Source organism: Pogoniulus pusillus, chromosome 35, assembly GCF_015220805.1.
Source record: "Pogoniulus pusillus isolate bPogPus1 chromosome 35, bPogPus1.pri, whole genome shotgun sequence".
Lineage (NCBI taxonomy): Eukaryota > Metazoa > Chordata > Aves > Piciformes > Lybiidae > Pogoniulus > Pogoniulus pusillus.
The window spans coordinates 3,943,317-3,965,932 of NC_087298.1; the positions used below are offsets into that span (position 1 = coordinate 3,943,317).

At 44.9% G+C, this 22,616-nt stretch overlaps 1 long non-coding RNA gene across 1 annotated transcript in view; it reads right to left on the reverse strand.

Moving 5' to 3' along the window:
• Window positions 1-1,565: 1,565 nt before the first annotated feature.
• The window catches only part of LOC135190209 (uncharacterized), a 71,734-nt gene continuing 50,683 nt past the window's right edge, over window positions 1,566-22,616 (reverse strand). Inside the window, exons 2-3 of the long non-coding RNA XR_010308455.1 lie at window positions 2,665-2,820; window positions 1,566-2,273 (exon numbers count right to left, since the gene is read on the reverse strand). This is a non-coding gene — a long non-coding RNA (uncharacterized LOC135190209). The remainder of the gene's footprint in view (window positions 2,274-2,664; window positions 2,821-22,616) is intronic.

Sequence of the window (22,616 nt, forward strand, 5' to 3'; positions counted from 1 at the left end):
AAATACTGGACATAACTCAGCAGAGGCTACAGAGATACTGAGGGGACTGAACATTTCTCTGAGGAGGAAAGGCTGAGATACTTGGGGCTGTTTAGCCTGGAGAAGAGCAGACAGAGGGGAGCTTCTGAAAACTTACTACTATCTAAAGGTTCAGTGGCAAAACTCTTTACAGTGGTACTCTTCTCAGTGAGAGGACAAAGGGCAATATGGATAAACTGGAACCCAGAAGGTTCCATCTGACCATGAAGAAAAAAAGAAACATTTCCTGTGAGGGTGCTGGAGCCCTGCAGCAGACTGCCCAGAGAGGTTGTGGAGCCTCCTTCTCTGGAGAGATACCAAACCCACCTGGACATTGTCATCCTGGGCAAGCTGTTGTGGCTGACTCTGCATTAGCAGTGGGGCTGGACTGGATGATTCCCAGAGGTCCCTTCCAACTCCCATCATGCTGAGGTTCTGGGACTTTATGTCCCTGCCACATCACCTGCAGTTGGGTTTTTCATAGATGACCCCCTCATGTCCCATCTCAGCCACACAGAAGACAGCAGATATGCTCATACTGGACATGATCCATATGGAGCCTGCCAAGGTCCAGCTGACAGAGATTTCTAGGCAGCAAAACTTTGCTCTGTGCTTTGCACACAGTTGAGAGAGATTAGAGGAGACAGCACCAACAGAGGAGAGCAGAACATTTGTGCATTTGGATGCAAGCAGCAGCTCACGACGAGGCAGCACATCAATGTAATCTGCTTTTACACAACTTCATTCATCAGGGTTTTACAGAGGTGATAAAAATCAAATGGCTGACAAATCTTGGTCTAAAGTAGTCTTAATTCTTTAGCAAGGTTCTGTTCCTCCCCCCTCCCCATGGGACAGAAAATACCAGACCTGGTTGAAGACAGAAGCTGCCACTTGGTGTCTCTTAGCTGTCCCCAAGTTGTGCTCTTTAGAATCGATTAAATTCCAGACTTGTTTGCATTTTGTTCCCAGACTGGAAGCACAACACAAACACAACACAGTCACACTGGAAACAAGCTCTGCTGAAGAGGTTTCTTTCCTGGGAAGTGGTTAAAGTGCCATGAAAATATTTGGCTACCACTGTAAAGAAAAGGAGTTCCCCTCTATGCTGGACTGGTTAAAATTGAAAGATGGCTTTAAGGGCTCCTCATGAGTGTTTAGTCAGAAAGTTCAGTCTGAAACAAGAAAACAGTTTCCCCCCGCCTTCTCCAGTGCAGCTTTCTGTAATTTCCATCTGTCTGTTCAAGGCTGCTGCTCTCTGGGGGCTATAAATACCCAAGGAAAGCCCTAAGTATCCAGACATTAGAAAGATATTTCATTTGCAAGATGTTTTTAGATAGTAAAGGAGAGACTAAACCAGGGCAGTAGCTGCATAAACAATCCAACTCGGTTTCAGTTTTGTCCTTTCAGCTTCACATCTCTTACTGCTCTAAGCTAAAAAGCTGAATTATGTCAACATACCAAACTCGGAGCTTTATTGCAGTTAGGGAAGAGCAAACATTAGAATTGGTGAACTTGAACTTTAGGAGTAAGTTAAAGGTACCACCTGCTATTTGACATCTGGAGTTTAATCAGTGGGGATTAGGAAAAGCCAGGCAGTATGATATCCACCCCTTTGGCCATTCTGTCAGCCTGAATGGGCTACAGTGTGCTGGACAAGCAGAGCTTTGCTACAGAATACACAAATTCAATTCACAGACACCTGAGGAGAAACAGAAAATACATCTTCCGTGGACAAATGTTTTTCTTCATGGCACTTTGACCAAGTACATCCTTAAAGACCTTCCCTTCAGGCTGCCAAACCAAACACAGTTCTTGTTTGCTATTTGAAGAGCAATCAAATTTCACGTGACTAAAATGTTCACTGAATTTATCTAACCCTGCAGAATGGCTTTAAAAAAAAAACACCTAAATTATCAAATCCAGATAAAACAAATCATGCCAAAGGATTCAAAGTAAAGAGATGAAACACAAGCAGGGCAGATGAAAGAGTTTCAAAGCCAAGGTCAGCATTTTGAGGCATGCAGAAGAAGTCTAAGCTGTCTTCTCTGAACTGCTCCTCTCTTGCCTGCTCCCCTGCCCATCGTGGACATTCCTATTACACCCTCAGGGAGTCCTCAGTCTGGTCACTGGACTCAGGAGTACTGCAAAGCCTCTGCAAGGGCCAGTGAACATCCCAGTTGAGATCTACAGCTACAAGAGAATGTGTTCTTTTGGAAGCCCTTCAGATCTCCTCCTCTGCCTCTTATTTTCTTTGTCTGTTTTCAATGCAAAAGCAGTTTTCAGGAAACAAAGGGTCCAGTGAATGCTTTAATACATTCTGGATTAAGCAAGAACTAAACTGTGCCATACACTTAAGTCAAACAGCTGGAATATATATACATCTATCTCTTCAATGGGCTCTAAGAAGAGAACAAAAAGGGGAGGAAATAAAGAACAGAAAATGTTTTAAAGACAAAGCTTACTGCAGATTTCCAGATTCCCATGGGGAAGTATTTTCCCAAGAGGAAAATGAATTGATGGAGGCCACAGAAAATGATTTTATGGCCTCTGAAGAAGGTGGAAGAAAAGGTCTTGGGTAACAGTGATAGAGGGAAACACTAAAAACACAGAAAGGAAAGCAAAGTGCCAGTGGGGAAGGGAGCTGACCTTTGGTGGGGCTCTGCAGAGCAGATGCAGCAGCTTTTGCCCCATGGATGGGATGCTCTGCTTTGGAACAGGACGCTGTTGGAGGGGCTTGCACAGTGAGCTCTTTGTAGTGGCTTCTCCAATAGTCTCCTGTTCTTCCTGGGGCTGCTGTGGAGGCTGGAAGGGAGACAGACCACAGAGTAAGACGGGAGAAACATTCCATAGGGCTGAGAGACAGAATGGAAGAACAGCAAAATAGATTTCCCCACGGGCTGTAGTAGCAAAAACATAAACCAGAGGTCTGAGGGCTTGGAAGGTTGAAATGGAGAATTAAATTCAAGTCAAGATAACATTTTGTTTTAGGAGCTCAGGCTATTTACATTCCAGTTGTAGCTGTGAATGGGCCTGGATAAGCCACTGTCTCAAGCACCCCTGCATCTTCTTGAGCTGACAGGCTCAGCCTGTGCCAGGCAGGAAACTGAAGGTGCCTTTTTTTCCTTCTTCTCCTCATCCACAGTCACCTCTGTCATGAGAAAGGCTGTACACAGGGAAATCACTCTGCCAGCCACTGCAAAGAAAGAGATTTAGACCACACCTTGAGTACTGTGTTCAGTTCTGGGCCCCCCAGTTTAGGAGGGACATTGAGATGCTTGAGCGTGTCCAGAGAAGGGCGACGAGGCTGGGGAGAGGCCTTGAGCACAGCCCTACGAGGAGAGGCTGAGGGAGCTGGGATTGGTTAGCCTGGAGAAGAGGAGGCTCAGGGGAGACCTTATTGCTGTCTGCAACTACCTGAGGGGAGGTTGTGGCCAGGACGAGGCTGCTCTCTTCTCTCAGGTGGCCAGCACCAGAACAAGAGGACACAGCCTCAGGCTGTGCCAGGGGAGATTTAGGCTGGAGGTGAGGAGAAAGTTCTTCCCTGAGAGAGTCATTGGACACTGGAATGGGCTGCCCGGGGAGGTGGTGGAGTCGCCGTCCCTGGAGCTGTTCAAGGCAGGACTGGACGTGGCACTTGGTGCCATGGTCTGGCCTTGAGCTCTGTGGTAAAGGGTTGGACTTGATGATCTGTGAGGTCTCTTCCAACCCTGATAATACTGTGATACTCTGAAAGAGATTTATCTTGCCTAGCATTTGCGAGCCCAATCTCCCCAAACACAACTATACTTCCAGACTGCTCCAATTACTTTCATTTTGTTTTCAGACTTATTTCAGTGAAATTGGAGAATATCAGAAGCCCAAAGGTCTATTAGATGTGTTCACCTTTAAGGAGACTTTGATAGTTTTGATGGTTTAGCAGCAGACTTGGTAGAGTAAAAGAATAGCTGGACTTGATCTTACAGATCTCTTCCAACCAAAATGATTCTGTAATTCTATGCCTTTCCACTTGAAAATCTTCCATTTTCCAAGCAGGAAGAAACTGTGGATAGTTTGAGAGCAAGGGGACACAGTCTCAAGTTGTGCCAGGGGAAGTATAGGCTGGATGCTAGGAGGAAGTTGTTGCCAGAGAGAGTGATTTGCCATTGGAATGGGCTGCCCAGGGAGGTGGTGGAGTCACCATCCCTGGAGGTGTTCCAGGAAAAGTCTGGATGAGGCACTTAGTGCCATGGTCTGGTTGACTGGATAGGGCTGGGTGCTAGGCTGGCCTGGATGATCTTGAAGGTCTCTTCCAACCTGGTTGATTCTATGCACAGTACCTGCTTGGATGCAGGACATACAAGGTTTTTAGGGAAATAAGAAAGCTAAGTCAAAATCTCAGAGCTGACTGAAAGCCACAGCCAGTGGTCTGCTAGAGAAAAAGCTTGGAACTCCACCTCATGAGTCTGAACATCACCTTTACGAGTCTCTGCTATTCTTCACTTAGATCACAAATACTTGTAGTAAAATAGGATTAAGGCATGGTTTAATTCCAGAGAGAAATGAGAAATCCTGAAAAACACCCACCAATTTTATTCAGCTAGTTGGGTATCTACATGTGGGCCAAGGATAAACAGGCAAAGAGTTGCTGAGACAATCCATCTGTTTCACCCATCCTGACCTCAATTAAAGCATCTTGCTTTATTCTTCTTTCTAAAGCATCTCGGTTCTTTCTCCACACCCTTCTCCCAGATCCTTCCTCATTTCCTCTCATTCTCTCAGCTTCCAGTTCAGGGAGCTGGGCCAGGCCACTGCAGCTGGCATCAATGGTCAATACCCACCCCTCTGATTCATCTTGCTGTCCTGTTTACAACTGAAGGTATCCTCCTGGATCTAGTGGACTCATGCAAGCCATGATCTGCCAGATTCCCTGAAGCAATGCAGAACTTAGGCAGCAGAAATCTCCCATTTTACTCCACATCACAGCATTCTTTTACAGGGATTGATGTCAACTTGAACATGTGGCAATTGGAAAGGCAACATTTGTACTCTGGGAACAGCAAAAGCTGTTTCCTTAGCTTTGTAATTAGATCTTCAAGTTGGCCTAATCCATGTGCTGCATAAAACAGCTTATTCCTCTTAACCTCAGCCACTTCAGTTGGAAAGTCTCAGATTGCTCTAAAAGGTGTCTTTAAGCCTGATTTGTCATAGAAACCCTAAAACCTACCAACCAGTGGGTCACACCTAATTGAAAGGGCTTCAGCAGGGATTCACACTGACTATGGGTGACACAAGAAGGGGCACAATGTCTGCAGCTCTGCTGCAGCAATGTTAAGAAACATTTTGAATCCAAAATCAGTAATCACCTGCATATTCACTTACAGCAGGGGTCAAAGCTATTCTTGAGAAGTTAGATAGTTCTTCCCACTTAGCTTTGCATGTCCACCTAGATGTGTAAGCTTCCTTTACCCTCTAAGCCCAAGCTTTCCAGCAGCCTGCTGGGGAGAAAAACACATAAGGGTCCTGTGGGCTAAGCTTTTCTAGGAGCTACCTTGAAGGGTGCTGCACCATGACAGTACAGAATCACAGAATGAACCAGGTTGGAAAAGACCTCTAGGATCATCGAGTCCAACCTAGCACCTAACCCTTCTAATTAACTAAGCCATTGCACTAAGTGCCTCATGCAGCCTCCTCTTAAATACCTCCAGGCATGGAGACTCCACCACCTCTCCAGGCAGCCTATTTCCATCCCAATCTCTCTTTCCATGAAGAATTTCTTCCTAACATCGATCCTGAACCTGCCCTGGCACAGCTTGAGACTGTGTCCTATTGTTCTATCACTGGGTGGCTGGGAGAAGAGACTGACTACAGCCTCCCTTCAGGTAGCAAGCAAGGAGGTCTACCTTGAGCCTCCTCTTCTGCAGGCTGCACACCCCCAGCTCCCTCTGTCTCTCCTCACAGGGCTGTGCTCCAGGCCATCACCAGCCTTGGTGCCCTCCTCTGGACTCGTTCAAGCACCCCAGCATCTTTCTCAAAGTGAAGGGCCCAGAACTGGACACAGCACTCACAGCACTGACCAGTGCTGAGTACAGGGGCAGAAGGACTTCTCTGCTCCTGCTGGCCACACTATTCCTGATCCAGGCCAGGATGCCATTGGCCTTCTTGGCCACCTGGCCACACTGATGGCTCATGCTGAGCTGCTGTCAACCAGTACCCCCAGGTCCCTCTCTGACTGGCTGCTCTCCAGCCCCTCTGTCCCCAGCCTGTAGTGCTGCATGGGGTGGTTGTGGCCAAAGTGCAGAACCTACTAACAGCAGATAAGTGCTTTCTAAAGTTTTGTCCTGTATCACAAGAAAACTATTCCTGTAAACTCTGGCCTGAAAATAAAACCTTCAATTGCAAGTTTGCTATGAAATACAGAAAAAAAATCCAACAACCCACCCCAAACATTGCAGAAGCCAATTGTCCTATTTTGTAAAAATACATCTCAGCATGAGACTCCCACAGACTACATTTTCTCCTGGACCATTTTTCCCCCACCGGGAACTAAACCAGATTTCTACAATTCTCCCAGCAGGAAGCATTCTGTGATGTCTCTGCTCCCCCACAGCACTAACACATCAGGAGCTGTGCAGTCCTTACGCCTGATTGTGCTCTAATAAAGTTTATTCTTGGGCCAGCTTATTTTCACCAGCAGAAAGAAGTCCTTGAGAGCAGCTCTGTATTCAATTCCTTCACTGGCAAATTCAGTTTGCAATTATCTGTCTTCACTCTCAATAAATTGGTTCTAATGTCCTGGGCAGAGTTTGAAAGGGTTTTACCTTCACTTGTAGCAACTCTTTGTTAGACTGCACTTCAAACTGGAGCTGTGAAGTGACCTGCAACTAACTGACCTAATATGCATGCCAGTGAATAAATCCATACCACCTCTTTTTGCAGTTCCCTCCCCCCCTGCATTGTTTTGCTGGTCTAGTTTAGAAAACCTCTGCTCCCAAAAAGTTATTTTAGCATGTTGAGCTGGGAACTGTTTTGGTATTTTTATCATGAGCATTCCTGTGAGAGGAATTTTAACAGCAAAGCATCCATTTGAAATTAACCTCTGAGAGGTTTTGTGTGTGGCTGTGTTATGTCCCGAGTTGTGGGCACACAAAGTAAGGAATTAGTCCTCATTAGGAAGGCACAGAAGTCAGAATGAGGATTTACACTTTGTTCAGCAGAAACATCCTGAGAAATGCAACAGTTAATCCCATCTCAGACTGTCCAGGGTTTTCCCTGCAAATAAGGTGTCTGCTTTCCCCAGAAAAATGGGAACTTCAATTAGAGAGCTGAAATCTTCCAATTTAAATACTTCAGGTTAAGTTCTATTGCAAAAGATCCACCTACTTCTACACAGGTATTTACAGTGCTTTTCAATCGTTTAAGAGAACAACAAAATGTTTTGATGGAAAAATATCTGAGGAGTGCCACTGATGATACAGCCTCGTTAGAAAAATGCCACATCTACCATCCATAGCACCTTACCACCATGATCTGGTTTCTGCTTAGGAAAAAGTCCCCTTTAAGCCTTATTGCTCAGTGTTTACAAACTGGAAGAGAAGGTTTCACCTCAATGTGAGGAGAAACTTCCTTACAGAGAGGGTGCCAGAGCCCTGGAGCAGGCTGCTCAGAGCAGTTGTGGAGTCTCCTTCTCCGGAGACTTTCAAGACCTGCCTGGATGCATTCCTGTGTGAACTACCCTAGGGGATCCTGCTTGGCAGGGGGCTTGGACTGGATGAGCTTTCAACCTCTGAAGTTCTGTGATTGTGTGTGACACACAGTAGGAATGTATGCACATACACAAAAACAACCCCACCCAGAGTCCCAGCATTACAGGATTTGGAAGGGACCTCTGGAAATCATCTAGTCCTCTGCTGGGGGGTCGCCCACAGCAGGCTGCCTAGGATGGTAATGTCCAGATGGGTTTGGAATCACTGCAGAGAAGATGACTCCACAACCTCCCTGGGCAGCCTTCTCCAGAACTCTGTCACCCTCACAGGATGGGTTCAGATGGAACCTCCTGGGTTCCACTTTGTGCCCATTGTCCCCGTCAGTAGGCACCGCTAAAAAGAGTCTGGTCCTATCCTCTTGCCCCCTAACTCTTAGCTCAATGCTGAGTGTGGCAAAGATGAGCACAGAAAGCACACCACCTTCAGACAGTGCAAGGGATCCAGCAGCAGAACTTGTTGCTATGAAGAAGAAGTATCTCTGAAGATGCTTTTCATCTTTATCAGAAGGTTTCATAGGCAACTGCTTATTATTGTCTTCTCATCTCATTCCATGAGCAGATTTAGTAGGGGAACACACTGAAAAGTAACTTTTCACTTGCCTTATTTCCTATTCAGAAAATCAATCACAAGAACTGAAGGGAACACCTCTCGGCCATGACATTGCAGCCCTAATGCCAAGTTCTACCTGCATCATTCATCTCTTTAGTTGATTCAATTTGAAATCAACTCCAAGTTTAAAACACCCAAGGCTGTTGTCCTGTATCACAATAGATTGATCTGCATTGTGCAGCACTGGCTAAGGAACAGGGTTTAGATCAGAAGCCAGAGGCCTTGCTTCAAAAAAACAGGCAAAACATAACTAACCAAACTGCCTAAGTCTGGGGGGTTGGTTGGTTTCTAAATCTTCATGCAATTCTTTAGCTTACTTCAGATCCTATGGACACCAGAGGCCAGTGAGCAGCAGAACATCAAGAAATTAAGCACCCATTTCAACTCACTTTTTGCAGTTGAGAATCTAGTGAAGAACATGACTGAAGAACATTCCTTTCCTCCCAGCTTGTCCTGGGGTATGAAACCCATTAGTTCAGCATTGCGAGTCCAGAGTGAAACAGAGCATAGCTTCAGAAACTAGCCCAGAGCACTCTAGGAACCAGAGCAAATTACTGCAAGTGATGTGAGGACGGTTGCCAAAGCAATCTCTGCAGTTGCTCTCTTCTGACTTTGGGTGGCAAGAGAACAGGGCTGCTGTGCCACAGCCTGCAGCTTCACACGATGCCAAGGGGAAAGATGAGCTCATCTTTCAGTGATGGACAGCAGCTTGGCTTGTGTTTTTTTCACCAACATCACCTTTCCCAAGGGAGAGAGAATTTACACCCTTGTCTGTCTCAAGCAATAAGTGTCAGTTATCAAAAGCAAACCCAGCGCCTCCCAGGCAGCACTTCTGCAGAATGGCAAGCAGCTGGAGGGGAACAGCACAATAACCCATTGAGCAGAGAAAGAGAAAGAAAGCTTTTTGCCACAGGGCAGTGTTACAGGTCTTTCTGAAGCTTACGGAAAGGTAATTAGAGGTCTTGTATAATCCATTCCCCTCACGTCTGGGCTGCGATGGAAAAAGGACCTCCACAGCTCTTCTAAGAACTGTAACATGCTGCTGGAGACTCTACTTTAAACGTGTGGCACTGCACTGGAGTCCCCAGCCACAAACACTGTGTGAAATACTTACACTACTGCATAACCTTTTGGGTACAATGGCTCTGCAGTTTTTCTATTTCCAATACACAAAAGCTTACTCAATTCGATGCCTTTGGCCATCCAAAAGTAGAACAGCTTCCAGCCAAGGCAGACTTAGAGTAGGAGAAATGTGAAGACTATTTGTCTGCCCTTGTGATGGAGAAGTTAGACTTTGGTAACCCAGTCATGACAAGCCCCCCCACACACACAAATAAGCCTGGTTTAGCAGCTTAGCATGGTTCTCTTGGAGTAAACACCTCAAGAAAGAAAAGCCTGGATGAGGCATTTAGTGCCATGGTGTAGATGACTGGCTAGGGCTGGGTGCTAGGTTGGACTGGATGATCTTGGACGTCTCTTCCAACCTGGTTGATTCTATGATTCTATGAAAAGTTGCAAATTGATGTGCAAAATAGACAGAAGCTACCTCACAAATCCCTGCCATAAGCAAAGCTTCACAAGAGAAGTCACCCCACAATAGGAAGACACCAATGACAGTGGGGAAAGGCAACTTTCTGATGATGAAAACACAACAGAAAAGAAAAGCTGACAAACTGATGGAGAACCATCATGGAGAAATGGCTTGTGGCAGGCTGAAAGTGTTTGATAGCTGCCAGGCACAGCAGGTGTGTGTGGGATGAGGAAGATTGATGAGTTTCCTTAAATATGAAGGCAAAGGAGGAACAAAATGGGGAAAAAAAACAAATGAAAAAGGAAAGACAAAGAAAAACAAAGAAAAAAGAAAATACAAAGCCAGAAGCCTTCAACATTTCTTGCAGAAGTAATAGCCAGTACAGCAGAAATGACAGATCCCTCTCAAGGGCTTTTACACCTACTGGAAGTGACTACCTCTTCCCAGGATCTCAAAGCCTCAGCACACAAGGTAGGCAAAGAAAGGGGAGGAAAGGGGAATAATTATCCCCAAATTCACAGATGGGGAACAAAGAGACTCAGTTACTTGTCACACAGTACCTGGCGTTTGGAATAGCTAATGCCATAGTCTAAGCAGTAAAGACCACCCCCTTTCTCTTGCCAGCCTATTTTTAATTGCACACAACCCAAAGGAAGGGAAGGCTCTAACACGGAGAAGCATTAATCCTCCTCATTAAGTGGAGTAGTTGGAAAGCAGTTAAGAAAACAAGTGAAAGAGTGAAAGGAAACTCGCTGAAGAATAGCACAAATAAACACCAGACCTCTCGCTAAATATGACACTTCCATCAGTCAGTGCCCCAGGGGAGTGCAGTGCTGGAGACAGATTGGTATTTCTGGAGGACCATTAAAAGTCTGAGAAACATTTTAAGCAGCACCATGGAACCCCACGGGGGCAGGGCAGAGCTAGTGGAGGAGGTCTGAACTGTATCCCTTCAGCTCCTGCTGCCTGTAGTAATTTCAGGCTATTTACTTGGCTCAGCATCTTCAGGAGAAATTACCTAACTGAAAACTCACCTTAAAATAATCATCTAAACCAAAGACACTCAAAATCAGTACCCATTTTGCACATCCTTTCCTTTTGGTTCTGTATCTTAGTCCACAGAAGTAGAAACCATCTTCATAAAGTGGCCAGACACTTGCGATGCAATGGGATGCTCTCTTGCAGAAGCATGGAATGTTTATGGGTTGGAAGGGACTTTAAAGATGATCTAGTTCCAAACCCCTACCATGGTCCAGGACACCTCCATATTGCTCCACGTTCCATCCAACCTGCCTTTTGGGCAACATGTTCCAGTGCCTCACCACCCTTATGGGGAAGAATCTGTCCCCAGTGTCCAACCTAAACTGAGTTTCTTCCAGTCTGAATCCATTACCTATCACTACAGGACTTTGTATAGAGTTCCTCTCCAGCTCTCCTGCAGAGGGTCTGTAACGAAGATACTTTTAAAGCTCCATTGTTAGTGCACTCACAGATCAGCAGCTGCACTGGCAAGCCACAGCCATGCTACAAATCAGTGCTGAGGAGATTTCCCCAACTTGAGTGGCAATAAGTATTTTAACAAGCATGCTCTACTGACACTCTTTGGGACTCTTCCTCTTCAGCTACAAAACACTTGGGACTTTGTCCTAGTAATAAGAATTCAAGAGTTTGAGTCTCAGTGTTAAGTTAATTAACTTCACATTTGCAGGTCATGTACTTAAGTCTTCATTGCACAGTTATGAGACTTTCTGATCTTATGTTTTGCCTTTTTTTTCCTCCCTCCTATCTTTCAACCTTGGCTGAAGCTTTTGCACGTTTGTTCTTTTCACATTACACTTCTTGACCTCTACATCAGCTTTCCCCCATTCCTTAGGGACTCTGTACTTCAAGTCCTTGAAGATAGCTTTGCTCATGCCAGTGCCTTTCTCAATTTAATAGCTCCATTTACTTCTCTATCTCCTTCATTTCTGAAGATACATATTTCTGCCCATGAATAAATGTTGACCGTGAATAAATTCCTAGCCTCTTCCACAGCAGAGCCCTTCAGCTGCTCAGCCACACAACTTCATTCCCCACTTCCCTCTATTCTTCTAAAAGCAGTTCACATTTACATTTGCTCCTGATATTATATCCCAAGTCACTGAGAAAATTAAATTGGTTGGAAACTTTTTCTGCAGAAGGCATAAAAGCCTTTAAGTCTTCCATTCCCAAATTCAAACAATGGAATAAGAGAAGCCCTGTTGCTTCAACAGTGTATGGGCAGCAATTCCCAGAATTGCAGCAGTGTATGAAGGTCAGTGACGCAGCCCATCCTCCTCAGCTGGAATTCCTGACACACAGAAGCTATTGTCCATCAGAAATGAGTGAAGGAGACTTACTGGGGATTTCTTCCTCTTTCTGAGTAAACAAGGTCAAACATGACATCCAAGAAAACTCTCAAGTCAGCAAAACAAAAAGTAATTGTGTTCTTCCAGGCCAAATTTGGCCATAAGGAAAGAAGGAAAAGGCCTTTTGACCGTGTGAAGAGAGAGTTGTCAAAGACAAGTTTCACTTTATTGTGATGCTATTTCAGCACAACTTGATCCCCTCTGTTTCTAGAGAGAAAATAATAAAGCAACAGTAGCTGCCAAAGAACTGGATTTGAACAAACAAAAAACCAATTAACTTACCAAGTAATGTACTTCAGCAAACTTTTTATTGGAACCTCTGAACTTGTAGAGTGAAAGGGAAAAAAAGAAAAAAACAGAAGAAAACAAAAATATTCTCAACTAAAAGCATTGTTGAGGGTGGACTTTGAGTCCAGGGGTCAGAATGCACTGATTATTAAATCACAGCATTCCAGCCACAAATTCACAGATTGCATTAGGTTGGAAAATCATCTTGTCCAACCTCCCTGTAGTCAGCAGGAATATCTCCAATGAGATCAGGCTGCCCAGGGCCACATCAAGTCTGATGTTGAATGTCTCCAGGAATGGGGCCTCCCTGCCACATCCCTGGGCAACCTCTTCCAGTATTCCACCACCCTCATTATGAAGAGCTTCCTCCTAACGTCCAAGATAAATCTACCCTGCTTCAGTTTCAAACCATTGCCCCTCATCCTATCTCCACAGGCCCTTCTAAGCACTCTCTCTAAGCACTCTCTCTCCAGTCTTCCTGTAGGTCCTCTTCAGATACTGAAATGCAGCTCTGTCTCCCCACAGCCTCCTCTTCTCTAGGCTGAACCACCCTAATTCTCTCAGCCAATCTTTGTAGAAGAGGTGCTCCAGCCCTCTGATTATCCTCATGGTCTCCTCTAGACCCACTCCAATAGATCCCTGTCCTTGTATTGGGGGCCCAATACCTGGATGCAGCACTCCAGGTGAGGTGGCACCAGAGCAGACTGGAATGGCAGAATCACCTCCCTTGATCCACATCAACTGGTCAGGCTTCTTTTGATGCAGCCCAGAGTGCCATTGGCAGGTAACCCCAAAGACTTGTTCTCATCAGCACCTCCTAAGTTTGGTCTTTCACAATGTGGGGGGCTATATTCCAAACTGTAGCATAAAATGAAGTCTCAAAACACTGTTCTGAAAGCAACAATTTTTTCCTCAATCAGAAGTTACACAAATATCTTTGGCTCTCTCCACCTGAACAGATGAGCAGGGAAAGAAGATTCTGTGCTTATTACAACTCATCTCTGATCCTCATTTCATACACTTCTGTGGCTGACAAGCTGGTAGAATTCTATGACACTGGAATTACTACTGAAACACACATCTTGCAAACACTGCTATTTAGTTTGGATTCTTAATTTCTGTTTTTAATGTTGCTCTGAAAACTTGACCTTTGGGGAGAGAAGGGATGAATTCATTTTTCTTACAGCAAGTCATTTTAAATCAGTGAGGCACAAAAAGATCAAACTGCAGTGCAGCATTAACACAAAACTTACACAGCATCTTTGGAGCACAATGCCATTGCAGAAAGCAGTTCTGCCTTCCTCCCACGGGGGCTGCCAGTTAAATATTTATAGGATCAAATGCTAATGGCAGAAGATTTGCTCAATCTGCTGTCCCTGCCAAGAGGATACAGCTCTATAACGTCTCATCTGGCATTTTAATTTCCCCCTTATTTATTTAACCACAGATTTCTCCCACTTTGTTTTCTGTCGTGTTTGAGGCCAGCAGATTTCCCATCTTCAGCAGATCATTGTCAGGGATCTTATCTATACCCTCAGTGTAGTTATACCCTCAGTGTAGTTTCCACTTCAAAGCTGAGTGAGGTTCTATAAGTTAATGAAGCCAGACTTTCTAAGCAGTTTATGATATCAGCCCTCCAATTGTACTAGATCATGCTTGGACTGAGATCACAACATCTCATCTAATCATGCAACATCAAGTCAGTTAAGCTAATGTGGTACTGATTTAACACACCTAGGGATTGTCCAAACATCAAATACAAACCCACAATGGCTGTAACTACCTCCACCAGAAAAGAAATCCTTTAATTCTAAAGCACTGCAACACTAATTTCAATACAAAATAGAAGTTCCAGAAACTCATCTTCCAAACTTCTTTGATGCCCCCAAGGAAAAAAAAATCAATTTATCCTAAACCTGAGACAAATTAAGTATTTAAGTGTTACACATATTCAACTAGCAAGGCACAGATAATGTTGAGCTAGCAGTTCTCTGCTGGAAAAGCTTTTGATTATCACTACAGGAAAGGAAAGTTCACCACACAGGGGAGTTGCTGATGTTTATAGTAATTACCTCCAGGGAACTGGCATGATTTGATGTTTTAAGAGTGTGTTGCATAAACAGCACCTTACAAAATGAAGCTTTGCCTACATTTCACAGTCAGTGATATAAAACCCATGTGTATTACTGCATTAACCCTTTCTTTTTTTCCCCCAGGAGAGGCATAGAAACAAATCAGCTTCCTCCTGATACTAATAAAATGTTAATTTTCACAATCTGAGTTTTCCTTCAAACAAGTGGCTTCACATAGTAATATTTACTTCTCTCTACTTGTCTCTGTAGGAAGTAGGAATCTACTACTGCTGAAGACTTCTGATATAACTGCATGGTAGAAAGCACATAAAGTACCAGCAAGAACCACTGGATGGGTCAGAGCAGGTAAAAAACTACTGGAGAGTTTCCCCTCTGCTCTCACCTATTCCCTTGTTGCTTTCTTCACTAAGGTCTTCATCAGCGTTCACTGCTAAGCTTTCCTCCAAAGCAACAACCACCACAACTGAAAGTTCTTAAACACCTTTTGACCATTCAAAACAACGAGTTAAGCCTCTAAATATCTCCAGGGCCCTGGACCTGCATTCAGTGAAAACCACTCAGCAACACCTTATTCAGCCGAGCCCACTACTCCCTCTGGGTTAACTGGAATTTTTACAGGTCAAGTCACAGCTATACATAGAAAAACTTGTTAATTTATTGGCCTTGAATGGTGTAATCTTACAAGGCTCTAGGTATGTTTCTCATTAGAAGTGACATTTGAATTGCAGGGGGTGGTGGATGATGTTCTGTTGCCTGCTTTATTTTTCCAGCCCTTTCCGATGCGCTGCTGGTTAAATTGATGTTAGTGGTTTATGTATTGTGCTTTTAAGCAGGAGAGGCTGTGTTGTACCTTAGGTGTTGTTTCATGTAATGCCCTCTGAAACAAATTCACACATCCCCTTACCCACTGTTAATGCTAAGCAGAAATTGAATATATTAATCAATGACAGAGACAAAAGAACTCAACAGAAACTAACTGGCTGCAGTACGGAATAAGAGGCTGCTCCACAACACCCTGCACATCGAAGATGAGCTTTTCTTTCTCCTGGCAGACCTCATAAGTGGACTTTTATCATGACAGATAGAATGTCATTGGGGTTCAAATGATTAAAAGCAGGAACACTCCACAATTCTTTATTCCTCCTCCAAAAAGATTAATGTAAAGCACCTTGGGATTTATCTACATGCAGAGCTTCATATAAAATAACAGTAAAACTACTTGCCAGCATTTGTCAAATGCTGTTCTCTGAATGGTTGACATCTCTATTAAAACCTCTCTCAATTAGTATTCCATTCAGCATTAGTGGATGGTAAGTGTCAAGCAGTCACAATATAGTCCCAGCTGATGCAGCTGAAAAAAAAAAAAAGAATCTAATGCAAATTCCATCAGGCTTTGGATTTAGATTCAAGACACTTTCCTTAGAGCCTAGCTTTCTATTTGCTGACAGGTGCTTTGATAGACCTGCTAACTTTTGAAGCCAGCAAACAGTAATCACCCAGGCAGAGGTTCAATCAGCAGGATAAGCACAGCAACAATGAATAAGACTCTGCATTTTGAATGAAATTTGAGCACGTTTGCCAGTATCAACAGGTACCAGACCATTGTTTGGTGGAGATTCATCTGTTTCTCTAAGCTGTCCCAGTTCTCTCTGGAAAAAAAGCAAAAGCTGCTTTCAAATTTCACCTACATCAGCACCAATGAGAAGTAACACCACAAAACCCAAATTAGTTCCAGTTTATATCAAGATTACTGAGGTTGAAACCCTTGAAATTTCAATTTTCCAGTCAGTGAAATGAAGCCAGTAAATAAAACTTGCCTAACATAGGAGGGAATGGGGCTGACACATTGACATTTACTCAGTGTTCAGAAAGTTCTAGCTCAAATAATTCACATATTCTAAATTTGCTTCAAGTTCATCCTGTGCCTAATGCCAGTGACTTCAGTCAGCTTACACCAAAAGTTGTTGGTCAGCCTTTTTCTGCCTGGAGCACACTATATTTTCTGCTACTGTGGCCAAATGCAACACAGAAGGTTCCTGATCTGCCAAGGTCTTCTCACCTGGCAGCAAAGCCCCAGTGCCAGCACACCACGCACTGGCCTGAATGTATCTTACTGCATGAAAAACAAGAAACCACACAGAACCCGAGCTAAATTTCATTTCCTTTCCTACTTGCCAGCCTCCAGGAGCAAAGAATTTTTCCTTCAGGCATATTAATTAAAGCTTCCCTTCTCTGGCTGCAGCGTGTGTTTGTACCAGAGCCATTCTTTGGCTTGGGACACACCTAGAGAGCCAAGAACTGTAGCCATGAAACACAGGAATGTGTCACGACTAGAATGGGTGAGAAAGATGGTTCCTGGTGAGACTCATGTCAAAGCAGACAAAGAAGTCAGGCTGGATTCTCCATTGTCATGCATACAAGCACTACTCTAGAGGAATGGCAAGCCAGAAATTTGCATTCAGAGGTCTAAGGGAAAAAAGTAAAAATCCCATTGATTGGGATTGAGGCATAAAACCATATCCAAAATGACATTTTCTTTGTAAAAACTGCAGTCTGCAATACCGCCACTGGCTGGTGCTGACATCTCCCTTCAATGCCTCTTCACCCTCAAAATTCTACAGCTGCCTTTGCTCTGCCTGCTCTTCTGTTCACTTCCCAAGCCCCTCAGCCTTGTTGTTCAGTGGTCAACTGCCTACATTCTGTCTGTGCTTGAATGAGAGCCCATAACCCTCCTGTCTGACCAGTTATGGTGTATTCAGGACTCAAGCCTTTGACAGGACACACCAATTACCAACAGAAAGGTAAGCAGAGCAAGGGGTAGTGGTTTGTCTTCTTCTGTACAGCTTCTATACCCTTAGAAGACAAAGCCAATGGTAAGGCTCAGGAAATACTTCTCAAAGAGAAGTAACTACACAGATATTGGCTGTTCCTATACTAGTCTAGAGATGTATTTTATTAGCTTATCTACAAAATTATTAGAAGTCTAGAGGTTTGCAGGTGCTGCAGTAACAAGGAACAGTCAGCCAGACACAGAGGAACCTGAGGGTGTTGGTAGATAGTAGCTGAAGATGAGCCAGCAGTGTGCTCAGGTGGCCAAGAGAGCCAATGGCATCCTGGCCTGCATCAGGAACAGTGTGGCCAGCAGGACAAGGGAGGTTATTCTTCTCCAAGAAGAATCAGGCCCCACCTGAGTACTGTGTCCAGTTATAGGCTCCTCCATTCAAGAAAGATGTTGAGATACTGGATCATGTCCAACAAAGGGTGACAAAGCTGATGAGAGGCCTGGAGCACAGCCCTGTGAGGAGAGGCTGAGGGAGCTGGGGGTGTGCAGCCTGCAGAAGAGGAGGCTCAGGGAAGAGCTCATTGCTGTCTACAACTGCCTGAAGGGAGGCTGTAGCCAGGTGGGGTTGGTGTCTTCTGCCAGGCACCCAGCAACAGAACAAGGGGACACAGTCTCAAGTTGTGCCAGGGGAGGTCTAAGCTGGATGTTAGGAGGAAGTTGTTGTCAGGGAGAGTGATTGGCATTGGAGTGGGCTGCCCAGGGAGGTGGTGGAGTTGCCATCCCTGGAGGTGTTCAAGAAAAGCCTGGCTGGGGCACTTAGTGCCATGGTCTGGTTGTTTGGACAGGACTGGGTGATTGGTCAGACTGGATGATCTTGGAGGTCTCTTCCAACCTGGTTGATTCTATGATTCTGTGGCATCTACCTTCAACAAGTTGCCAGCTGAAACCAGTAGCCATGTTTAGTTTCTTTCCCCAGCAAACAGGAAATAAGCCTATTACCAAGTTTTCTTGTAGTTATAAGAAGAAACTCATATGTGGCGAGGATTAATATTAACAAAAGAGAACCAAAAACTCAGAATTTTGGAACAGAGTGTCCTGGAATGCAAGAGAAAAATGAAGACCTGAAGTCAAGATTCATTTTCACAGCAAACATTTCCCATTTCCTGCTAAAGACTACAAAAAGAAAATGGTTGATGTAATGAAAAACCAGCTGAAGCCCACCATTTCTCTACAAAATAAGGACATGGATGATACCTAAAAATGAATTAAAAGCTTTTGGCTAAGTAGTTATGCAAGAGAGGCCACACATGAAGCAACCACATGAAAGCTGGGACAGCAGTGCTGCAGGAAGCAGATGCATTGGAAGGGTGAGACATGGAGAAGGACTGGAAATTTTCACTGAGATGAGAACACTGAACATCAAACTGCCTCTCCAGCTGGGCCTGGGGAACTGCAGAGTGGAACAATACAGTTTTGTTTGTAGTACCAGACTTTTAATAAATTAGGAGGCACAGGGAAAAAAAGATGTAATGCATAATTAGCTTAATTAGCAAGAGAATTATGACAAACTCTAGCTCAGTGCTCAGATGCTCTTTGCTTGATGGAAGGCTCAACCCTCAGAAGTGTCTATGTTTCAACACAGGTGGTCATCACTCAAGGCCACTGAGCTGAAGAATTCTACCACAAAATGCTGCAAGGATTTATCATAGGAGCAAGCTGAAGTCCTTCCACCTCCAACCCAAAGAGTTTTACATATCCCAGTCCTTTTTTTCCTACAAAGACCCTTTATATTTGCCATTCACAGCAAGAGCTTCAAAAAAAGGGCTGGACTCATGGATACAAAGAATATTCAGAGCTACAATGAAGGGTTTGCTACAGGGCTGGTATTAAAAAAAAAGTTTCAATTTCTCATGGGTCCATTCAGAAATTAGCCAGTGCACACTGACTTAGGAACTGCCTCAAATTACTCCACAGCTGTCTACACAGAGTTCTTTGAAACAGTCAGTGTGATCCAGCAGAGCATAAGCCCTGAATGCCAGCCCATGCATGTATTAACTAACTGTACTACACTAATTGGGGAGGAATAATAAACTCCACCAGTACAGGCTGGGAGGTGATCTGCTGGAAAGCAGCCCTGTGGAGAGGGACCTGGAGGTCCTGGTGGCTAGCAAGTTAACTATAGCATAGCAATGTGCCCTTGTGGCCAAGAAGGCCAAGGGGATCCTGGGGTGTATTAATGTGTCCAACAGATCAAGGGAGGTTCTTTTCTCTCTCTACTCTGCCCTGGTGAGACCTCATCTTGAACACTGTGTTCAGTTTTGGGCTCCCCAGCTGAAGAGCGACAGGGATCTGCTGGAGAGGGTCCAGCAGAGGGCTACCAGGGTGATTAGTGGACCAGAGGGCATGGCTTATGAGGAGAGGCTGAGGGACCTCAGGCTTTTTAGTCTAGAGAAAAGAAGACTTAGAGGGGATTTGATACATGTATATAAGTATCTGAGGGCTGCCAGGAGCGAGGGGGACAGGCTCTGCTCACTGCTCCCTGGGATAGGACAAGGCGCACTGGGTGTAAGTTGCAGCAAGAGGTTCTGCCTCAACACAAGGGGGAACTTCTTTACCATAAGGGTCCCAGAGCACTGGCACAGGCTTCCCAGAGAGGTTGTGGAGTTTCCTTCTCTAAAGCCTTTCAAGGCCTGTCTGGATGTGCTCCTCTGTGATCTGTGTTAGATAGGATTGTCCTGCTCTGGCAGGGGGGTTGGACTTGATGATCTCCTTGGGTCCCTTCCAACCTCTAATATCCTGTGAGCCTGTGAAATGTCCCCACAGGTTAACCCTTTCAAAACCAAGCTTTTACACCCTGAAGAATACACAGTCTCCCACCTATCTCCCTTTCTCCTAAGTGGCACAAGACTAATTTAAATCAACCCACGAGATGACCTTGGAGGGTCCCTCCCAACCCGCTGCATTCTGTGATTCTGACTCTGAATTCTCACATCTGCTCCTAACGCGCTACTGCTGACATCAGGAGAAACAAGAACGAGGTTTCTCCGGCCAGACAAGAGGTTCATGTTGAGCCTGTGACTGCGGCACCCCCAAATCCTGCCACGAGCAGCGAGAGCTGAGCTCCGCCCGTGGGGAAGGCTCCGCAAAGGCCCCGGGGCTGCGGGGAGCCGCGGGCGGAGCAGGCCGGGCACGGAGCAGCGCTGCGCCAGGAGCTGTCCCGCCCCGTGGTGCTGAAGCGTGGAGCCACGGCCCGGAGATAGCAGCTGGGACACAGAAGCAGAGACCCGTGTCAGTTGGAGACCTTTAAGATGGAGTCCAAGCGTTAACCCATCACCGCCAGGGCACCACTAAACCCTATCATAGTAGTATATATCATAGTATCATCAGGGTTGGAAGAGACCTCACAGATCATCGAGTCCAACCCTTTACCACAGAGCTCAAGGCTAGACCATGGCACCCTTCAGCACCTCATCTACAGGGCTTTGAAATCAGGCATGGGGACTCCACCGCTGCCCTGGGCAGCACGGTCAGGGCCTGACAACCCTTCTGAGGAAGAAACTATTCTTCATTGTTCCTCCTCTGCTGCAACTTAAGGCCATTTCCTCTTGTCCTAGCATTTGTTACTTTGGTGTAGAGAGCAACCCCCACACCACTCCAGACTGCTTTCAGGGGTTGTAGAGAACAGTGAGGTCTCTCCTCACCCCCCTTTTCTCCAGATTAAACTACCCCCGTCCCCACACTGCTCCTCACTAGACTTATTCATCAGCTTCACTGACCTTCTCTGGACATGCTCCAGCACTTCAGTGTAGTGAGGGGCCCAGTTCTGAACCCAGTATTTGAGGTGCAGCCTCATCAGTGTTGAGTACATGAGGTAACCCCTGCTCTACTCCTGCTGACCACTTTGTTGTTGATACAGACCAGGTTGCTGTTAGTCTTCCAGGCTACCTGGGCATATGCTGGCTCATGTTCTGCTGGAACTATGGACAGTAAGAGTGCAGTGGCTTCCCCTGGCTTATTTGCACTGCAGAGTGAGCTTCGAGGTACCAGAACTTGGTGTCCAGTTTACACACCATGTTTTAAAAGGAGACATAGTGCCAAATCCTCTCCACAAAGCAAGCTGCTGAGACAAGAAAAGAGCTGTTGTTTTTTTCCTGTCATATCTAGAAAAGGATTTCTGTAAATCATCACCAGAAGTAATAAAGCCTACATGTCAGAAGCTTCATCTGGATCCTAAATTAGCTAATGCATCTGAAAAACCCATCTTGCCCCAGTCCTGTATCATAGAATCAACCAGGTTGGAAGAGACCTCCAAGATCATCCAGTCCAACCTATCACCCAGCCCTAACCAATCAACTAGACCATGGCACTGAGTACATTTATTTGAGAGAATGGAACCAGTGGCAACAAGTGACTGTACTCTGAACATGAAAATTATCTGTCAGCTTTAACAGGTGGCACTCAAGATGGAGCTTTAAGAATTATCTGAGCACCAGTACATGAATGAAGCAGTCTCTGTGTTTTGAGACACCTTTAGCATGAGGAAAGCAGAAACTACAACGTGCTTGCCCATCTTTTTGGCTATGGTTCACACTACAACACTACAAGTAGGGATAGGTGACCCAGTTCACCCAAAGCCTAAATGAATCTTTGCACAAGTATTTCAGTTAACTGAGAACAAACATTTTTATTCTGCAGCTTAAAGCCCTACGTTGTTTTCATTCCAGGTTGGGACAAGCATTTAAAGTTTTTCTCTACACTTAGAACATCTGTTTGACTAAAGGGGAACAAAACTCAGAAATAAAGGATGGAAATGTCATATCAAATAGATGTTCTGTGCAGTTTTCAAATGTACTCATATTAACCACAGCGAAAGCACCAAGCTGCTGACTGAGCACAAACACTTCAACGCCACAGAAACTGTGGTTTAATAAAAAGGTTCTTGAAAAACAGCTCATGGAAAATTCACTTCTGCAAACAGAGATAAAAATAGAGAGGCAAAAAGCAGCTTGTTCTTAATTCTTTCACAGTTTGCCAGCCAAACCCTCTGAAGTCCAGATAACATCTCTGAACCCTGCTTTTATGCTAGGTTGTATATGTCCTTATATCACACGAAGAGCCTGCTTTCAATATGATCTCATTTAACCACCAGTCCATCCATACTGCTGA